Source organism: Podarcis melisellensis (assembly GCF_964234715.1).
Source record: "Podarcis melisellensis genome assembly, chromosome: 4".
Lineage (NCBI taxonomy): Eukaryota > Metazoa > Chordata > Lepidosauria > Squamata > Lacertidae > Podarcis > Podarcis melisellensis.
In genome coordinates this window covers 51,134,470-51,157,329 of record NC_138531.1, presented here as the reverse complement: position 1 = coordinate 51,157,329, position 22,860 = coordinate 51,134,470, and the positions used below count along the sequence as shown (strand labels likewise).

Here is a 22,860-nt window from a genome sequence, read left to right as displayed (position 1 = left end):
TCTTTAAGAAATATTATTATAGTCTTATCATTTAATACCATATTCTTTCACATTACATCTTACCCTTTATTATTTCTCCATTATTACCTCTTAACTTTTTTACTTGTTTTCTTAATTGTAAGTGTTTACTCAAACCCAGCTAGTGAGTCCACTTCTTTACAATATTTCTGTAAATACAACATAAATGGTTCGCAGTCTTTTTTAAAGTCCCTGTTGTCTTTGTTTCTTAGCTTTCCAGTTAGTTTTGCCATTTTGGCATACTCCATCAGTTTTTCTTGCCATTCTGCTTTCATTGGTATCTTGTCTTTTTTCCATCTTTGGGCTAGTAACATCGTAGCCGCTGTTGTAGCGTACATGAATAGTTTTTTTTCACACTTTTGCCAAGTCTTGTCCCATAATACCTAGCAAGAAAGCTTCTGGTCTTTTAACAAAGGTTATCTTAAGCATTCTTTCCATTTAATTATAAATCATTTCCCAATAATTTTTGATGGGTTTACAATTCCACCACACGTGATAAAACGTGCCCTCTTTGTATAGAGAATTCTTAGCATCCCACCAAACCAGAACCACCTCTGGCGCTGAAAAAAAGTGCTTGGGGGGGGGGGACGAGAGCAAGACACGGGTCATGTGACTTGCCCTGGAGCACATTCTGGAAGCTGCACATCCTGGTCTTGCATCAGAAAATGTTGGAAGGTATGTGTGGAGGGCCCAATCCATATATGGTGTATTGGGCCCAGAAAATCTTGCAAGCTGCAGCAAACATAGGAACAGCACAGGTCACCCAACTTGCCGTATTAATGAAAAAAGGTGGGGTGTCTTTATTTGAAAGCTATAGGGTAGGCTTCCTTCACTTCTGATTCAGGGCCCAGTAACCTGGCAGTTTAACCTTTGTGCATCTGTGCAGCGCCACTCCTGCTGTGGTGGTAAAATATTAATCTGTCAAAGCCGCCGTTTGATGAAACCTACTAATCCCCTCCTTGTAAAAGATATTGACCCAAACAGAACGTTCTGTATTCTCACCAACCGTCTCCAGACTTTTATATGCAATGCAACTTTACTGTTAGCGCCTTATCAATAAACACGACAAAGCGTTAAGCCATAAAAGGCAACAGGTCATGAGTAATAAAAGTTACGGTTCCGACACAGAAGTGGCTGAGTACAGTATAAGAGAAAGCATCCTACAGCAAAGCAGGTCAGGATCAAATTGGGGCAATTAGTTACTGGCCTCAGCAGCAGCAGCAGCAGTCATAATCTGCAGTTTAACTGGAGGACTTTAGATGACTGCAAAGTGCATTGCTGCATTTTGGAAAGGGCAAGCCATGTAGCTTTCCATTAAAAGGAGAACCAAGCCAAACTTCTCCCCATACCTATGCACGAGTTCCCACTGCAGATGTTGCCTGCACTTCAGAAGTCAGAATGCACTAAGGGGTCCACTGTGCATTGAGCTCCCACAATCCCATGCATTAACACAATCTTTTAGTGTTAATGCATGATCGGACATGACTGGGGAGTTACCCAGATGATTAGAGAATGTGCTCCACACCCACCTTTTCAGCCTTTGCGATTTAAAAAAATTATTCAAGTCCTCATTCAGAATCAAACATTCAAGGCAGGATGCAAAGAGGAAACACTATTTGTTTCAGTCCTTAACTAATGGTTTGGCCAGTCTTGGATGCTGCTTGGATAGCCTTAAAGGCATTACCAGGTTAACTGGTGGTACACAGATGTCCTGATAGATGGTTACCATGATGTTCTCCACTCTGGGTAAGAGGGGGGCTTCCTTGATACAATGTGAAAAACAATTGATATGTTGCACTCTAAAATGCGATGTTGAATTTAGGTTCAACAGCCATACAGGTGGAATATACACAACGATTTCCAAATTCAGTGCTGTGCTGCATAGGTTTGAATACAATTTTATTGCTGCTTGTAAGATTCTTTAAGTCCTTTCTTACTGATGCTGCCAATGTTCTCCTGAGTCAGGCTCAGAAAGAAACTTTGGGGGCTCAAAAAGCAGATATTAATTTTCTAAATCCTGAACTTTCTCTTCAGCTCAGATCAAAATCTAAGGGAGAGAATTCTTGGCTGTCTTTCTCCATACAGGCCCCATGTGTTAAGCAAGGAGGGAGAAGAGAAGAGAGCATTGTGCAATATATTATTTTGCTATGGAAAAAGAAAAAAAATGATGGTACCATAAAGATGAATATATTGATTATGGAGTAAGCTTGAGTTGTTTATAATCCATTTCATGAGATGCTTGAAGTGTTCTTAGTTCACACACACACTGTGTAAAGGGGAAACCGTGGGGGGGAAACAGCAGTGAAATCCAAAAAGTACCAATTGTGTGCTGATTCAATTAAAGCATAAATGCAAAATAAGCACAGTGACCGTTCCCAACAGCAGCTTGGTGACAACACCACATCTTAATATTGTAATTTACAGACTAATTAAAGAAGCTTGTGCCTGATGCTAAAGACCACAGATTGCACTAAAGCATTCATGGACAAAGGTTGATGTGGTAAAACCTGTATTGTTTTGCACTGGGCACTAGTTAAACTATTGCAAGTGCTTCCTAAAGACCGCAGTGCAATGCACATGGGACTTCTACCATATTGTGTGCCTCCAGACTGTCAGTATTTCATAGGAGGGATTCAAGCTCATGTTGGAAATTTAAGTTTCTTCAAAAGTGGATTAAGGCACTCTGCTGCCCTAGCACCGCCATCCCACTTAAAGCAGTTGGACTTCTAGAGGTGTGGAAAGTGATGGGGGAATTACACTGAAAAGTGCAGGGTCAGTAATGGGTTTGTGGGAAGATATGTAAACACTCCACAAGTGAATCAGGATGGATGCAGGATGAAAGCTAGTGGTCATACAACTACTCCATAAACAAATCAGAACAAATGCTCATTAAAGGCTGGAAATAGTCTAACCACTGTGTAAACCTGATGTAACAAATCAGGTCACCTGAAGGAGCCCATCCTCAAGCAATAACATCTTTTTCTGTGCTCCCCTCACCCCATTTTCTTTTTTAGTTAATACTGAGCCTGAAAATCATTCCAACATAGAAACAAGCTCACTGATTTGTAGTGTTTTGGTGGGTCCTTATCAGTGCTGGTTTTCTAGGGAAAGAGCTGCCAGAATTCACAATGAGCCTTGTTCTCTTATAATGGCAATGGCACCAACCTGAGAGGTGCCTGAACCAAGTTCTGGTTGAAAAACAAAACAAAAACCTCTGGTCCTTAAAAAGATAGTGATACTTCCGTTTGGATTTTTTCATCTGATGGGCCAGCACAGCCGCCTGCATTTTCAGGCCACTTTAGCAAGGAGACAAACCACTTTGGAGAAGTCTTCTTCCTTCAACCAAGAGAGAAAAATCCCCAGGGTCATGGCAGGGTTATGCTGCTCAGCACAATTAGTACTTCAGGTTTATGTTCCAAGTGTCACAATCAGGACCTTAAATAGGAAGCTTGCCAGTAATTGCCATCTTTGCGAGCAATAAAATGGCCACATAGGAAGGAAGTTAGACAATTTGTTCTTCTGAAGGTACAAGTTGGCAACATCAAAAGGGAATATACGGTACTTTGTCTTCCTTTCCTTAAGGTTTCGTTTCCTCTTTTTGAAGCAGCTCGCCTTGGGCTCTGTCATGTAATTTTTGTTTAAACTGCAAAATTATTTCTCAGTTGGTTAAAAACAGTGGCCAATGAATGTAGTACGCAATAGTTAGACTATGTCCAGTTTTTATTGAGCATTTGTTTCCATTCAAAGACAATGAGCATTTATCTTGATCCGCTTGAGGGTGTTCATACATCTTCCCGTTAATTGTTAATTAATCCCACACTTTTCAGTGCATCACTTTGTGAACCACAAAAAGTCTCTCTGTGTGTATTTTTAAATGGATTTGTTGAACTTGGGCAACAGAGTGCTTTAATCCACTTTAATTACAAACACCTAAATTAATAATAATAATAATAATAATAATAATAATAATAATAATAATAATAATTTATTATTTATACCCTGCCCATCTGGCTGGGCCTCCCCAGCCACTCTGGGCGGCTTCCATAAAAACCAAAAATACAGTAAAATATCACACGTTAAAAACTTCCCTGAACAGGACTGCCTTAAGATGTCTTCTGAATGTCAGGTAGTTGTTTTTCTCTTTGACATCTGGTGGGAGGGCATTCCACAGGGTGGGCGCCACTACCGAGAAGGCCCTCTGCCTGGTTCCCTGTAACTTTGCTTATCGCAATGAGGGAACTGCCAGAAGGCCCTCGGCGCTGGACCTCAGCGTCCGGGCAGAATGATGGGGGTGGAGACGCTCCCTCAGGTATACTGGACCGAGGCCGTTTTCCCAAAATGTGCCCGAATTTCTCCCATGAATAGCTGACAGCCTGGACTTCTGGCCTCCCCTCTAGAAAATATTGAGAAACAATTCATCCATGGGTCTGAAGATGCACTAGCTAGATATCTTCACAACTCATGGCCTATTGGCAAAAGCTAAAAAAAATTGTGAGCCTTTACTTACCAAACACATCTTTACAAATTCTTGTAAAGAACTGTTGGGGATTGATGCTTTATGGGTGTTTATTATTATTTTATGCTATGATGATGATGATGATGATACCGTATTGGCCTGAATATAAGACGTACCCGCAAATAAGCCGCACCTTTAAAATTCAAGACTTTCCAATCAAGTGTAACCTTGCAACTTAAATTTGCCAGTATGTGGCAAATTTAAAACAGTGACCATCTGGCAGGGGTACCAACTTGAATAAAATATTGTGGGGACCCAGGTAAGCCCTGCCCCACACGGTGCAGTGCGCACACACCATTTGAATATGAATGCCCATTAATTGGAGGGGGCAGTCCTCTCAAATATTTTAATGGGGGGGGGGGCGAAGCACCCATAGCTGCTAGGATTTTAGGATTTTCTCCCCAGAACAATAAAATAAACACCTACCCTCCCACCTACCTACCTCACTTTCTTTATATACAAACTGAAATTCTTAACTGTTCCCTGAACCTGAGTGTTTAAAGCTTTCAGGTGAGTGGGGAATCAAAAGGATAAGATCTCAAACTCTAGTAACAATTGATGTTACTGTCAAAGATTATATGCTGAATATCCTGGTACAGTAAATTGCTCAGACCACATTCCTGCTCCCGATTACAACTCCATCTAATTGCTGTCAGTGTGGTTTCTATGCTTAGGATGACAGACTGGTGAGTTTCCAGCGAGTAGGTGTCAAATTCCCTCACATCTCACTTGCAAGTTTTATTATCTGTAATAAATAGGGAGTGAGTAAAGCCTACAGGGAAGAATAAAAAAAACGTGAGTTGTCTTGCCACGTTGTATCATGTTCATAAACTGATGATCTAAGGCCAACAGCTTACAGACAACACGATGGTGAAGAACAGTTACGTCCTCGGTTTTCAAGGAGCAAGATTAGGAGATTATTATCATTATTTTAAATGAGGTGAAGTACATGGAGTATTCTGCTAAATTTGGGAAATCATTCCCACTGAGACATTAAGTGCTCTTTCAAAACGAGCATTTCCCCTTACGAGCGAAAATTGCAACGGCTTCGCTTCTGTGAATATTTTTTATTGGCGCCCTGGATTGATTGAGTTTTTAAAGACGCAGGATCTAGATCAAAGATGGTCGAACTTTCCTCACCCCCACCCCTTCCAGCTTCACATCACAACTGGAATGCTAATTGAGAGCGTCTCCTAGAAACACCTTTTAAAAACCCATTTTTTAAGTGTCTGGCTTAAAACTAATCTCATTTTTCCAGTATGTGCATTCTCACATTCCCATCTGAAAATGGGTGTTTGGGAGTAGAGCATTGCACACAGTTTAGGCAATGCCACTTTTCCTTTTGCATATGTTGAACTTCATGATCTCTTTCCCCAAGATAAACTGCTGGCATCCTGCGTTCCATGTTTACAAGCAGGAATCCCCAGGTGGTGGAGGTGGAGGTGGTGGAGGCAATTCTGTTGCTGCAGGGCAGATCCCCACTCAGTCACACACACACCCCTAAAGGGTTGGGGGGGGGGGTCAGATGCAGCTAAGCAGGGCTTTGACAAGATAGGAGTTGAAGAGAGGGAGAGTCTGCAGACCAGCCAAGCACCAAATAGGCATATAAATTCCTGCATACTCTGAGCTTAATCTGCCATGGTAGACTGACAGGGGTTGGGGTCAGGTAGGCAAGACAGAAAGTGAATTGAGAGCTACTGGTAGATCTTTGATATGCAATAGACCAGCCAGGATTCTGATTCTCACTTGTTTATCAACAACAAAAAGGACATGTACACACACCTATAATTTAGGCAACTGAGTTGAAGAAAGCTCAGGGGCAAAATCAGTGTCAGTGTGTCAGAGAGTGTGTGTTTGTGTGTGGTCTGTGAATTCAGTGCTGGTACTGAAAACAATGCATGCTGGCAAATTGAGGGTCCACTCTTACAGTTAATTTGGAGGCCTTGCGCAACAAACACACTCCTGCAACAGACTGAACTTTGGGTGGGTGATCAAGGAAGGGACAGGGAAATGCACAGGGGAGTGTGGGCTAACACATTCGTTCATTCATTTTAATCTGCCCTTCATTCCAAAAGAGCCCAGAGCGGCACTTTGCTTGCTTTGACATAATGTCCTCTAACCTAAGGTTACCAGATTTTTTTCAATGAATCCGGGGACTACATACATACATACTACATGTTGGGATGTTGATGCTGCAGTGATGGCGGTGGCAGAGGGAAGGGAGGTTCCACGCTGCCTTTCGGAGCAGCCCCATCCCAACTCCTACTTGCGTGTAAGCAGGAGGGGGCAGGGATCCCTCAGCTGGGAAGGGAGGCTTCCTGCTGCCATCTGAGAGATTCCTGCCCCCTCCTGCTTGCACGCAAGCTCTGATACAGCGTGAAGCCTCCCTTCACAGCTTAGTTGCTGGGGTCAGGGAAGGTGGAGGCAGCCCGGAAGCTGCATCTTAGAGCCCCTGCACCACCATCATATGGGGAATTCTGAGCAGCTTCTGAAGCCAGCCAGAGCCAACCGCTCTGGGCTGCTGAGACTGCTGCTGCTGTGTTTCCCAGGGACATTAGATGAAATCTGCAGACATTCTGGGGATGGAATTTGTCCGGGGACTTATTCACAAATCCAGGACTGTCCCCGGGAAACGGGGACATCTGGTAATCGTACTCTAATCTCCCTGAAAGCAAATTGGAATGAATGCTCATTAAATAGCAAATGTTATCTAACCATCCTGCAAACAGATCAGGATGAATACTCAACAAACAGGTCATATGGTAGTGTTCTAAGAGTATGTTGCCCCTGCCCTGTCGCTATTTTGCACTTGGCTCCATTTGATGGACATCACACATCATAGACCCCACAGGCCCATCCTGGCAGTAGACAACTTCTCAATATCGCCCTGACATATCACAAGGTAGGTAAGTTCACAACACAATCTGGATATTACTGACAATTGATGCCTTTTGGTTCTTTCAACATCCCAGCTTGTTCAGTTCTACAAAATCCAAACAAAAACAATTGTTGTCCATCCATCAATCGCTTTTATATTTCTTACATCAATGTTTTTCAAGAAGTTATTGCAATATCTAATTCTGGATAATTGGCTTAATTATTCAGCTCCTTTGTAACTGCCAGCCTTTCAGCATGCTGTAGGTGGCTTTAATGGATGTTAATGAGGCACACGTCACATTCAAAGGTATATAATCTTTGTGAATGATAGCCAGGTGAGTAACAAGAGGAATTTAGAGCACTTCAGACAAATTCAGATTTAATTCTCAATTAAATGAAGTGTGCATCTCAATTTTAAGTAGAGCATAGCAATCATTTCTATAAATACTAGCACTGTGTGAAGAGGAGTTAATGACTGGTAGTTATATCCCAGTAATTAGGGGTGACTGACATTGTTTACTATGTAGACTAGCTGTTGGTATTGACATCTTGCATGACCTATTCATCAAGTCACTTGGTCTACATTGCCAAACACAATCTTTGATGATGATCTTCTCTCCAGTCCCCAATGGAAGGAGCATTGGAAAACACTTCGATCGACATTGAGCAAGTTGCTTTAGTCTCACATTGCAAAAGGACTGGAGCACAATCTGGATTATCACTGGTTTTAATGATTATTTTTAATGTTTTAAATAGTGGTGTTTAATTTTTACTGATAATTTTGTTCTTTTATTCTTTCTGTAAACAGCTATGAGGGTTTTATTACAACGAAGTGGTATATAAATCTTCTGCAAAAAATAAATAAATAAGGAGCATTGGTAGGTGTGCACAAGAAAAAAAAATGTTTTAGTGGGTTGTGTCCTTGATTTACTTTTTGAGTAACAGTTTTTAAAGGAGACATTTCTGACAGCAGTATTATTACAGAAAGCCAATGGCAAAATGGAAGCGATATCATCGGAATTCCTTTGGGAAATTAAAGGTGACTGGACTTGATCAACTGGATACTCAGCTTTGTGAGTGTTCAGGCATCAACATACACTACTCATCTCCAAGCTGATACCCTGCAGGTGTTTTGGACAATGACTGTCATTAGCCTCAGCCAACATAGCTATGCTTGGCTGGGGCTATGGGAGTCATAGTCCAAAACATCTGGAAGGGACCTGGTTGGGAAAGGTTGGCATGCATTGTGAAATGTAACTTGTGACAGAAATGGAATCAATCAAACCAAGATCAAGGGTGGTTCTCTAATCTGTCTATGCACATATATTCGGAACATTCCCCATTGCATTTCTCTACTAGTTGCTACTTTAAATTATTTGCTGGCCACCAGAAACCCTACAAACGAGCTTCTTGGTTTTTAGTGGGTTGTCTCATATATTTTCAGCAGTTCACCCAACTGCATAAGTCTTACCAACCAACCCTGAGAGTGGGCTCATGCAGGTGATTTAATCATACCTGATGCAGCAAGGAAATCCAGAGTTCTTGGCTGTGGCGAGTTCTGCAACCTCAAAGGCCTTCTGTGTAGCAATTTTTCAAATTGCTGCGACCAAGGTTTGCAGATCTTAACTCACACAATCCCTGAGATGGGATTAGTTACCCCTGGCTGAAAGCCAATGAGGGAGAAGACAAGTGCCTGGTGAACATGGGCACTTTGATGCTCAGTTACCTGTCTGCACATTCCTACTTCTTTTCTTCTAGGACTGCAGGTCTCTTCTCTGTCCATAGGTGCACCGAATGTAATCTAACAACTGATCCTTCATAGAGCATGGTGCTGATAATCCCAAAGTTGCAGGTTCGATCCCCGTATGAGACAGCTGCATATTCTTACATTGCAGAGAATTGGTCTAGATTATCCTCAGGGTCCCTTCCAACTCTATGAGTTCCCCTCTGCTAAAACTATTTGTCACACAATAATGCAGCTGAGAGGCCCTCAGAACTCTTAACCATTTCCCATGGCTATATACAGTGGTATCTTGATTCTCAAACTTAATCCGTTCTGGGAGTCCATTGGACTCCTGAAATCGTTCAAAAACCAAGACGCGGCTTCCAATTGGCTGCAGGAGCTTCCTGCACTCAAGCGAAAGCTGCGTTGGACGTTCGCAAACAGGAACACTTACTTCCAGGTTTGTGGTTTTCGGAAGCCGATCTGTTCAGGAGCCAAGCCATTCGAGTACCAAGGTACCGCTGTACTGTAAATATTATGGTTAGTATTGCTGGTGTGATTAATTATGGCAAGTTTTGTTTTTTCTCTTCCAAATGATGTTGCTAAATTGGAAAGCTAAGTGCTGCAATCCTAACTATATTCTCCAGTAATATTAAGATGGAAACATATTTAGGATTTGGCTGAAAATTTACCATGGGCGCCATCAAAAGATATCAAAAAGAAACATCAAATGCACATATGCAAAATGGACGGCAACTAGTAAGTCAGCTTTATCTATGTGCACTGTTCCCCTTACACTGAGTACTTCTTGTGGTGATGCCTTTTATAAATAATACAAATCATTCAGTTATACACTGTGGGGAAATGTTGACGTGACCCATTTGAAAAACAATGATGTAGGGTGAGATCTACTGTGAATTCCCTATGGCAATGAGCTGCAGCTGTTTTGTCCTATAGTTATACTGCTATTAAGTGCAATGAGCTTGGTCCAGATTACTGAGTTTACCTACCCATGTTTTTCTGTAAACAATTGCCAGGTGTGCAGTTCTGGAGTGTGCTACTTCACCTAGGACATTACACACCCTAAAATTAATCTATAAGTGACAGCCAACTCCTCATATTCTCCATGATGACAATATTACAAACTGCAGACTTTTCTCCTATACCATGAAATATCTCCCAGCGCACAGTTATTTTGGCTGAATGTCTTAACACAGAGGTTGGTGAACCTCAGGCCCGTGGTGGGTGTGGGCTGCAGCTTTCCAGGCCTGTCTACTTGGCCCTTGGAACCCTCTCTAAGCTGTACCTTCTGCCTAGCCTCACCTCCTCTTCTCACTGGCCCTGCTTCACACCTGCCACTGATGTTTTCACAGGGCTGGGATGTTTGCTCTTGAACTCTATGTCTACTGCTTGCTTCTGTCCATGCAGAACCCATCTTATTGCACAATGGTAATCTGAATGACCGAGGCTCACAATTAATGTGTTAATTTATGAATATTTGTTTTGTTATGTGTAAATTATTGTCCAAATGTATACAAAGGACATTAATTATTATTTTTATTTTTTTGTATTCTATCTTCTTTCATGAATTGAATAATATATATATATTTTTTAAAATCCACATGTGCTATGCATTTTGCACTTTTGACCAAAGGAATATACTCTACACTGATCGAGCAACCATAAGTAACAGCTGCAGTGGTAACATGACTAAGCACTGACTTACAAGAAGCAAAACTGTGCAGATTGCATGTCATGTAATAACAAAATTCAGTTTCCCACTTCTTTTCCCATGCAGATACTATGCAAGGCAAATATGGGTCAATTGCAAAACCATAACCCATTCAAAATTCACAGCATTTTTTTAAAAAATCCACTTTGCTATTTACGATCATCTGTATTATGCAACACAGAGCACAGGGTACATCATGATCTTCTTTCAAACTTCCCTAAATAATTTCAGCATGTGTTCCAATCAAACAAATAGTGGTCTATGTGCAAATGTGGCCTCCGATTAAAAAAAAGCCTCATCCATGGCTCTCAGAAGACAGTGGAGAGATCTCCTGCATCTACTCACTGGAGCTGCGTGTACAATATACACTCCAATCCAGAGATCCACTACTAAACTTGTAGAGGTGTTCCCCTTCAAAACAAGCTCCCTTCTTTCTCATCCCTGTAATTGAGGCTTGTTGTCAGTTTTTTTGTTTTTAACAAAACCCCACCATATCATTTAACTTATCAGGAGGCAGTTTTGCCTGCCAGGTTTGATACTTAAAGTATTCAGTACAAATTTAGTGTAGCTCTGTAGGAAAACCATTATCAATACTGTATATCTCAAGGAAGCATATTGTTCCACTTATTAGTTAAAAGTATCCTTCTATAAATCTCTGAGATACCAGTGGTTTATATCCATGTTCCCTTAGTAGCCTATGTCCCAGTAAAATGTTGCTTTGTTTACAGTTAAAAAATGATAGGAAACAGTGCTACAAACCAGCACAAAGAGATAATTGGAAGATTTTCAGCTTATGCAATTTCATTTCAAAATTGGCTTGTACAAAAGCAACAATCCCTTGATAAGCAATAAATTTGTGAACCCCACTTTTACTTTATGCATATATTTCTTAAAATCCAAACAGGTTTCCCAAGATCAGCTCATGATTCAAGCCTGGAGTGCCCAGGGCATTTTTACACAAACATTAAAACAGACGGAGTCAAGGATACTGATATCCATGGAAGTACGTGTTGCCCACTTCCAGTGACATCTAACAATTTATATATATATATATATATATATATATATATATATATATATATATATATATATATATATATATATATATGCTTTCGTAGATTTTCACGGGTACAGGAATGCAGGTTTTGGTGTCCTCGGGTGTCTTCCCGTGTAAAAGTTGGGGTGTCTATGCGACGTTTCGACGAGGTCTCACTCGTCATCTTCAGGCTGGTGCTTTCGGCTTCTTGTTACTGGAACAGAGCAGGATCTCAGTGTTTGAGTTCCTATAAATACTGTTGAGGGGGTGTGGTGTATAGCCTCCAATGTTCTGGGCAGAGAGGAAGTTCCCAGGCTAGTGTGCCTTTTCTTCTTTTGTTCCTTAATTACTTGAGGGATATCTTGAGTGATTTCTTGAGTGATATCCTGAGTACCACTTAGGTGGGTCATTAGGTGTGGATTAGTTGCTAAAGTCTTTGTGTCTTGACCTCTTGAACTTTGTGAAGAGTTTTTCTGAGAAGATGGCTGTACTGCACTTAGTTGTGCTCTGGCTTGGCTTCGTGTATAGGGGCGAGCTGTGGTTTTGTGGCCTGTGTCAGCCAGATCTGTGTAGGGATTGCAGGGGGGTGCAGCATCCGGAGGTGCCACCATGGTTTGGCTACTGGATGGTGTCTGTAATTTATCTGTGGAGAGGGTCTGGGTTTGGGTCTGGTGTGGTTGATTGGTGATGGCGTTCTGTGTGCTTCTGGATCTGGTGTCAGTTTTTGTGGGGAGGGCTAATTTCCAGATGTCTGGCAAGCGGGATGTGTCGTCACGCTTGTTCATGTTGTGAGGGTGTTTCTCTATCTCGATGGCTTCCATGATTATTCTCTTGTGGTGATGTTCCATGTTAAAGAGCAATTTGGAATCTGCAAAATTAATTTCGTGTCCTGTTTCTTTCATGTGTTGGAAAAGAGAGGAAGTTTTTTCTTCTTTTTTGACGGCATTCTTGTGTTCTGCGATACGTGCATTTATTCGTCTGTTTGTTTGTCCAATGTACGTGGCTGGGCAGACTTTGCAGGGTATTTCATAGACCCCTTGGTTTTCCAACTGGATTTTATCCTTGGGGTTTCTGAGGATATTGGCTATTTTTTGGTTGGTGCAAAAGGCTGTTTTGATATTGTGTTTATGGAGGATTTTGCTAATTTTATCTGTAGTGCCCTTGATATAAGGAAGGAGGGCCATGCCATTGTTTTCTTCTGTGTCTTGGTTTTTGGGGGGTGTTTCTTTTTGGATTAGCTTCGTAACCCTGTTTTGCTGGTATCCATTGGCAATTAACACATTTGAGAGATTCTGTAACTCAGTTGTCAAGTGGTCTTTGTCAGCCAGGCGTTTGGTTCTGGAGATGAGAGTCTTGGCTACGGAGTTTATTTGTGCAGGGTGGTGGTGTGATTGTGCATGTAAGTAGCGGTTGGTGTGTGTTTTTTTCCGGTAGATAGTGTGTCCTAGGGAGCCATCAGGTTTTTTGTAGATTAGGACGTCAAGGAAGGGAAGTTGGTTGTTGGCTTCTATTTCCATAGTGAATTGTATTTTGGGGTGTAGGCTGTTGAGATGTGTGAGGAAGCTATCCAGTTTTTCCTTCCCGTGTGGCCAAATTACAAAGGTGTCGTCAACATATCTGAGCCAAAGTTTGGGTTTGTGTTCTGACTTGTCTAAAGCATTGGTTTCAAAGTGTTCCATGTACAGGTTTGCGATGACCGGTGAGAGGGGTGATCCCATAGGTGCTCCTTCTATCTGTTTGTATCTTTGTCCATTGTGGATGAAGTACGTGTTGGTTAGGCAGTGGTTGGTCAGGTCCAAGATGTATTCGGGGGGATTGTATTTGTTTTGAATGGCTGTCAAGGCTTCATTAATGGGCACTTGTGTGAAGAGAGATACAACATCGAAGCTCACAAGTAGGTCATTAGGATGTAGGTTTTGCTTCTTTATTGTTTCTATGAACTGGAAGGAGTTTGGAACGTGTGAAGAGATGGATTCTGCATAGGGCTGAAGTTGCTTGGCGAGAAATTTAGCGAGATTTTGTAGAGGTGAGCCTATGGAGCTGACTATTGGTCTGAGTGGTGTTCCTTCTTTGTGTATCTTGGGGAGGCCGTAGAGTTTGGGGCATCTGGATGATTTTTCTCTGGGGATGATTCTTAGCTGGATTTCTTCACTGATAGGAGAGGCTTTTATTTTGGATTTGGTGGTTTTTTCCAGATAGGTGGTGGGATCTGTTTTTATAGGTTGGTAGGTAGGATCTTGGAGTAGATTTGATAGTTTTGCTTGGTAGCCCCGAGACGCATCCCCACGGAAAACATCATATGCGGAGTCGAAGCTAGCCTAACCAAAATCAACCCAGATGAAGCCAATAAAATCAGACTTGAAGTCACCAACATCCTCTGCTCCAGCAAACCACCCAGAAGCAATTTACACAAAGAAGAACAGAAAGCACTCACCAACCTGAGGAAAGACAACAACATAATCATTCTCCCAGCAGACAAAGGTAATGCCACTGTTGTGATGAACACATCGGACTACCAAGCAAAACTATCAAATCTACTCCAAGATCCTACCTACCAACCTATAAAAACAGATCCCACCACCTATCTGGAAAAAACCACCAAATCCAAAATAAAAGCCTCTCCTATCAGTGAAGAAATCCAGCTAAGAATCATCCCCAGAGAAAAATCATCCAGATGCCCCAAACTCTACGGCCTCCCCAAGATACACAAAGAAGGAACACCACTCAGACCAATAGTCAGCTCCATAGGCTCACCTCTACAAAATCTCGCTAAATTTCTCGCCAAGCAACTTCAGCCCTATGCAGAATCCATCTCTTCACACGTTCCAAACTCCTTCCAGTTCATAGAAACAATAAAGAAGCAAAACCTACATCCTAATGACCTACTTGTGAGCTTCGATGTTGTATCTCTCTTCACACAAGTGCCCATTAATGAAGCCTTGACAGCCATTCAAAACAAATACAATCCCCCCGAATACATCTTGGACCTGACCAACCACTGCCTAACCAACACGTACTTCATCCACAATGGACAAAGATACAAACAGATAGAAGGAGCACCTATGGGATCACCCCTCTCACCGGTCATCGCAAACCTGTACATGGAACACTTTGAAACCAATGCTTTAGACAAGTCAGAACACAAACCCAAACTTTGGCTCAGATATGTTGACGACACCTTTGTAATTTGGCCACACGGGAAGGAAAAACTGGATAGCTTCCTCACACATCTCAACAGCCTACACCCCAAAATACAATTCACTATGGAAATAGAAGCCAACAACCAACTTCCCTTCCTTGACGTCCTAATCTACAAAAAACCTGATGGCTCCCTAGGACACACTATCTACCGGAAAAAAACACACACCAACCGCTACTTACATGCACAATCACACCACCACCCTGCACAAATAAACTCCGTAGCCAAGACTCTCATCTCCAGAACCAAACGCCTGGCTGACAAAGACCACTTGACAACTGAGTTACAGAATCTCTCAAATGTGTTAATTGCCAATGGATACCAGCAAAACAGGGTTACGAAGCTAATCCAAAAAGAAACACCCCCCAAAAACCAAGACACAGAAGAAAACAATGGCATGGCCCTCCTTCCTTATATCAAGGGCACTACAGATAAAATTAGCAAAATCCTCCATAAACACAATATCAAAACAGCCTTTTGCACCAACCAAAAAATAGCCAATATCCTCAGAAACCCCAAGGATAAAATCCAGTTGGAAAACCAAGGGGTCTATGAAATACCCTGCAAAGTCTGCCCAGCCACGTACATTGGACAAACAAACAGACGAATAAATGCACGTATCGCAGAACACAAGAATGCCGTCAAAAAAGAAGAAAAAACTTCCTCTCTTTTCCAACACATGAAAGAAACAGGACACGAAATTAATTTTGCAGATTCCAAATTGCTCTTTAACATGGAACATCACCACAAGAGAATAATCATGGAAGCCATCGAGATAGAGAAACACCCTCACAACATGAACAAGCGTGACGACACATCCCGCTTGCCAGACATCTGGAAATTAGCCCTCCCCACAAAAACTGACACCAGATCCAGAAGCACACAGAACGCCATCACCAATCAACCACACCAGACCCAAACCCAGACCCTCTCCACAGATAAATTACAGACACCATCCAGTAGCCAAACCATGGTGGCACCTCCGGATGCTGCACCCCCCTGCAATCCCTACACAGATCTGGCTGACACAGGCCACAAAACCACAGCTCGCCCCTATACACGAAGCCAAGCCAGAGCACAACTAAGTGCAGTACAGCCATCTTCTCAGAAAAACTCTTCACAAAGTTCAAGAGGTCAAGACACAAAGACTTTAGCAACTAATCCACACCTAATGACCCACCTAAGTGGTACTCAGGATATCACTCAAGAAATCACTCAAGATATCCCTCAAGTAATTAAGGAACAAAAGAAGAAAAGGCACACTAGCCTGGGAACTTCCTCTCTGCCCAGAACATTGGAGGCTATACACCACACCCCCTCAACAGTATTTATAGGAACTCAAACACTGAGATCCTGCTCTGTTCCAGTAACAAGAAGCCGAAAGCACCAGCCTGAAGATGACGAGTGAGACCTCGTCGAAACGTCGCATAGACACCCCAACTTTTACACGGGAAGACACCCGAGGACACCAAAACCTGCATATATATATATATATATATATATATATATATATATATATATATAACATACCACATAAACCACACTGCAGAGGGAACCCATAGAATAAGGGACTCCAAGATGCTTACAGAAAATTACAGGCTCGGGCATGTCAAACTTCATGCCGAGTGGAGAATTCCATTCCACTGCCGTTTATAGTAAACTATAATGCAGCAACACTTTCATAGCTTCCTCTCAATTGGTGTTCACAGATTTAAGCATTTGGCAATAATGTGAAAACTATCATGAAAAAGAGCTTACTTTAAAAATAAAATAAAAAAATCCCAGCCACAGAGATTTCACAATAGTACAGCTCTCAATGGGTTTCAAAACAGTATTGATGGTGTTGCCATTGTTCAGTGACACGTGCAGCACTACACATACACACACAAGGCTCTTTTTTTGTCTGAAGAACAGTAAGTCATGCCCAGGCCATGGCAAAAAAAACTATAACACATCTAAAGCACATTCTTCCTCCCCACTCCCCCAAAAAGGAATTGTGGGAACTGTAGTTTTCCCCTAACAGATCTATGATTTCCAATACCCTTAACAAACTACAGTTCCCATGATTATTTGGTGAAATGGGTCAGCTTTAAATGTATGAAGCCTTCTTGTAAGTCCAGCTTTTCACTGTTTTGGTCCTTGGATCTGTAACGGAGGACGCACTGAGGATTGCAGCTCTCGTGCACTTTAAGTTTGCAAATTGAAACCTTGGCATAGATTTCATTGGCCCATCTTAAAATTACACACACATATATAATATATACATATCGTGAAAGTTCCAGAACTAAAGCAAGCCTCTCATTTATCAGACAGTTATTTCAGAAGGGGGGAGGAAAATGTTTAAACATTTTTTTCACGGCATCGCATACAAGAGAGAGAGAGAGAAATAATTGACAAAGAACAAAGAACCCCCATTCTGCCATCTTATCCTTTTTGACAGCTGCTTCCTCAATATAAAGGGCAGTATAATTGTTCTCATCAGTCTTATAATTAAAATCACTATCCAGCTGACATACAATTAGCAGAGGCTTCCCTTATGAGTTTAACAGATGTTGCCTTATTAGATCATCCCTCTGCTGCATTAAGAAGTGCTATCATCATAATCAGTGCTTTTGTGCGTCTCCCTTAATGTTTGTTGTCATAATCTCCTTGATTGTACACATTTGAGAACAGAAATCAGATATCAGGTCTCAAGGGGGTTATCCACAGTTTAAAGTGTCTCTCCCATCTTTGTTTATCCTTTGTGAGGTGGCCTTGCAAGCTTTTATTCAAAAGCTGTCCCGTATTATTCAACCCGCAGGCACCAGCTCCATCCAGGGCCTCCACCTGCCAAAGGGATGGAGTAATACCAATGCAGGGGGAACAGCTTTGCAGATGTGGGGAAACCCACTTTTGTCCCTTCCTAACCCGCTATGTTTAAAACAGGGAAGGGCAACCTGTAAGGGAGGGGGGAGGTGGTGGCAAAGAGAGGTTGAGAAAAGGGGTGTTAGGCCCACTTTCTGCTCCACCCACTACCATCTTCAACTCTTCCTATCATCAGCATGTTGGCTCTGACAGATCATGTTCAAAGGAATGTGGAGAAGGTTCCAGAAAGGAAAAAGATTCTCCCTATCTGTTTTTAAAGCTGGGTAACACAAACTGCAGCACCTAAGAAAGGGAGCACAGGCAGGGTGGGGCTTGCATAGGAGTGAAAACTGACCAGGTTCAACAGAAAATCTGGAGAAGTCCATTTTCAGTTTCACTGTTGAAATTTAAATGAAACATCTAAATACAGTGGTACCTCGGGTTAAGTACTTAATTCGTTCTGGAGGTCCATTCTTAACCTGAAACTCTTCTTAACCTGAAGCACCACTTTAGCTAATGGGGCCTCCTGCTGCCGCCGCGCCACCAGAGCATGATTTCTGTTCTTATCCTGAAGCAAAGTTCTTAACCTGAAGCACTATTTCTGGGTTAGCGGAGTGTGTAACCTGAAGCGTATGTAACCCAAGGTACCACTGTACTGAATACTGCCAGGAATATAAACAACAAAGGGTCTTCCAACTTTGGTCTGCTCGTTTCAGTCGAGCATGGGCAATTCCTCTCTTTGTGGGTTGAGTACTGGGGTTAGGCTCATAATATGGGGGCGGCCAGTTTGGGGTTTATGTGTGTGTGCTCTCACTCATCATCATTAGTGATGTCTCTAACACAAGTCCAATAGGTCCTTGTATCACTCACACAACCACTCCCAAGACACTACAGTGGTACCTCGTAAGAGGAAAAACTCGCAAGACAAAATAGTATTTCGTTTTTTGAGTTGCTTCGCAAGACGAATTTCCCTATGGGCTTGCTTCGCAAGACGAAAACATCTTGCAAGTTTGATTTTCAATGCATTCCTATGGGAATCCGTGCTTCACAAGGCTAAAAATTCGCAAGACGAAAAAACTCGCAGAACGAATTAATTTTGTCTTGCGAGGTACCACTGTACTCCCAAACTTCACCTGCTGGTGGGAGATCATTACTTTACTACGCTTGCAACAGTACACTGCAATCCATGTGCTGAGAAGCTGCAATATCCCTGAAACCCAAGTGCTTCCTAGTTTGAAATAACTTATTTCCACACAACAAAAAAGCACAACTACAACTGCGCATTGATGTCATAATAGTTGGGCCCAAAGTAAAAGGGAGGGACCGCCCTGAGACCTCTGGGCATAGGGCTGTATATAGATTCAATAAATAATAATAATAATGTTCAATATTCAAGTTTTTTTTTAATAAAAGAAGCATGAGCTTGCAATGGTATATCTGATCTAAAGTACAATGATTGTACATTTACACTTGATTTAAAATATAAGTGCTTTGTTAAGCTATGTTTAACTATGCACTGTCCTGAATCTTCCAACACAGCCCCAAATTTGAGATTGGGGTGTGTATGTGTCCTCCTATTTTCTTTCTCCACACCATACGCCTTCTTATACTCCTCTGCTATGTCCCCCACCATTTCATTCTGAATTAAAAAGCTCCAATTGTTCTGAACATCCCTCATAGAACAGGGCTCCTTGATTATTTTGGTTGCCCTTTCCTGCTCTACAATCTCCTTTTTGAGGTGAGGCAACCAGAACCATACACAGCTTATCGACTGCAGAATAGATTGGCATAATGGCATTGTGATATTGGTCGTTTTATTTTACATCATTTATCAGGAAAGCGCAGTTCTGCCTCACATCCTTCAATAATAGCCAATTAAGTCTACCCCAAATGCTGCAGTCCTGAAATATTTAACTGAAAATCATGGGAATGTTTAAAGTTACTTTCTGCACTACTGGCCGTGGGGGATACCCTACATTCGGTTTATCACCTCCTCTACTGTCATAAAGGGTAAAGCTTAAGTTTTTTAAATGACCATGGAATGTTTTATGTTTCCAGCAGCTGTGTGGCATTAACATAACACCTATTAAAATAAGGCCTGAAATAGAATAATGAGAGCTGGTGTCCTCCTGGGGACTGTTTGGTATATTAAGGAGGAAGTTGAGTAGAAATAAACCCTTTGGCCCTTGAGAAAGAACTAGTGGCGTTTTATTGCAACAGGATGGCTGCAATACTCTTACCATATTAGCTGTATCACAATATGAATGACTGCTTAAGTACACATTTAATTTTAGCTTATTCTGCATCCTTCAGAAGAGCATAAAACCAAATAAGGCACACTTTAGGAAAGGGATATTAATTTATTAAAAAAGATGTTTAGGAATCATCTCACTGCCCATAGGCATTCAAGGTAGTGAATGTGGAAAATGACAGCCAGAAATAATTTCACATTACATTAAAATACAGAATAAAATGCTAGAAACATACCAAACAGCAGCAAAACTATAAATTTAAACAGTACAAAAGCCCCTAATGAAATGTCTATTTTGGGCAGCAATCCTGTTACTTGGAGCAAGCATCAAAGAAAGCTCCAAGATTTACGTCTTATTAGACATGTATAGGATAACATCCCCAAATTGTTGAGCCCTAGTTTATTCAAATCTAACAGAGTAAAGACAATAATAAAATCAGCACTTGAAAGAAGACCAAATAAAAACAAAAACCAGCAGCCATTAAAGCATAACAGTAAACAGTACAATAATCTGATTAATGAAACAAAGAACACCAAAGGGTTAAAGGAAATATTTATTCATTCCTGCCACCATTCATCATATGATAGCTTCCAGAGAATGCAACCTTAAAGAGAGCAAAGAAGTATCATAAATACTTCTTCAAGAGATACTGTTCTTTCAGATATAGAAGCTGAGCCTGCAATCCTATTCTTGCTTACTTAGGGGTAACCCCCACTGAATAATACAGTGGGATTTATTTCCAAGAAAACAAGCAAAATAATTAGAACTAGGAGGGATAGTCCATGCATACATACCTGGGACTAAGCCCCATCGGGCACACTGAGACGTAACATGTACAAGAGTGGACTGAAAAGCAAATAAATGTGAGTTTCCAAAACTGTTGAAAAGTCCTAAGCATTTGTATTGAACAACATAATAATGATATACATAATTAAACATACCTACGGGATATGGGACGTAGTCTGCAATTCAGCCCAAGAGCTTCCTGCATTAAGAATTAATAGTAATAAAATAGGCCTGATGTGCTTTTGTCTATATACTCCTGGACTAGCACATCTCACATGCAGTGTGTTCTGTAAGGAGATAAAAAGTGGGTCTCACAGCCCATTTACTTCAGATCACATCAATTAAATATAAATGCTATTCTGGTGCCTGGAATACAATTTATGACCACATATAAACATAATCCATGGTACCAGCCAGGAAAGTTGGAGGAATCATCAGTTATCACTTACCGTGGAAATGAACAGTTTTGAACCATCTAACATATCACGGCCACTTCATTGTCTATGGAAGCCGTTGTGGCATGTAAGCAGTAAAAACATGAACAGGCCCTAGAAATTGGTATGATCAATACAATGTCTATAGAATCTATGCGAACATTTATTTGTGTAACTAAATATATTGCATATTTGGGTTCATAGGTGCCATCTCATGCTGAAGACTGTGGGTGCCCGCAACTTTGCCCATTGACTTTGTAGGGGCCCAGCCCCACAAATATACTGGAGTTGGCTCCAGTGTTTGGGTTAGACTCCTCTCTTTGTGGCATACCCTCAAGCTAAGTAAAAAACGAGCTATCCTTTAATGCACATTAACTCGTCTTTTGTTTGTATTATCAGTTAGATCATGAATGGTAAAAAGTAGTCCAGGGGTAGGCAACCTAAGACCCGTGGGCCGGATGCGGCCCAATCGCCTTCTCAGTTCGACCCGTGAACGGTCAGGAATCAGCGTGTTTTTACATGAGTAGAATGTGTGCTTTTATTTAAAATGCATCTCTGGGTTATTTGTGGGGCCTGCCTGGTGTTTTTACATGAGCAGAATGTGTGCTTTTATTTAAAATGCATCTCTGGGTTATTTGTGGGGCATAGGAATTCGTTCATCCCCCATCCAATATAGTCTGGCCCACCACATGGTCTGAGGGACGGTGGACCGGCCCACAGCTGGAAAAGGTTCCTGACCCCTGAAGTAGCCTTTCCTCACTCTCTCTCAGAAATGTCTGTTCACTTACCATCAACCTTGTACTCTGCCCTTCCTATGAAAAAGGTGGATCCCATGCTAGGGGTCATTAGGAACAAGTTTGAAATTATAACTGCCAATATTGAATGCCTGTATACATATCTATGGCGCAACCACACTAGCAGTATTGCATACACTTCTGGTCAGCACATCACTCGGATCTTGTAGAGTTGGGCAATATTCAGAAAAGGGTAGCCAAAATCATCATGGGGCTTTAGCAACTTCCCTATGAGGAGTGGCCACAACATTTGGGGCTTTTGTTTAAAAAAGGGGGTGGAAGAGGTGATAAGAGGTGTATTCATTCATACATCTTGTGTGGAGCAATTTATATATATTTTTTCTGTGGATCACCTCCCAGGGCCTTCTGGTGGTTCCCTCACTGCGAGAAGTGAAGTTACAGGGAACCAGGCAAAAGGCCTTCTTGGCAGTAGGGCGCTCACATCAGACTCAGGGAGTCAAAGAACTACACAATTTTTAGAAGACATCTGTAAGCAGCCCTGTGTAGGGAAGTTTTTAACGCTTGACATTTTATTATGTTTTTATATTCAGATGAAAGCTGCCCAGAGTGGCTGGGGAAACCCAGCCAGATGGGCGGGGTATAAATAATAAAATCATTATTAATAATAAGAATTATTATATCATTTATT

At 41.6% G+C, this 22,860-nt stretch overlaps 1 protein-coding gene across 1 annotated transcript in view; it reads left to right on the top strand.

The window, feature by feature from the left end:
- The window catches only part of ETS2 (ETS proto-oncogene 2, transcription factor), a gene marked incomplete at its 5' end in the record, with an annotated part of 328,432 nt that overhangs the window by 290,241 nt on the left and 15,331 nt on the right, over positions 1-22,860 (top strand). The window lies entirely within an intron of this gene.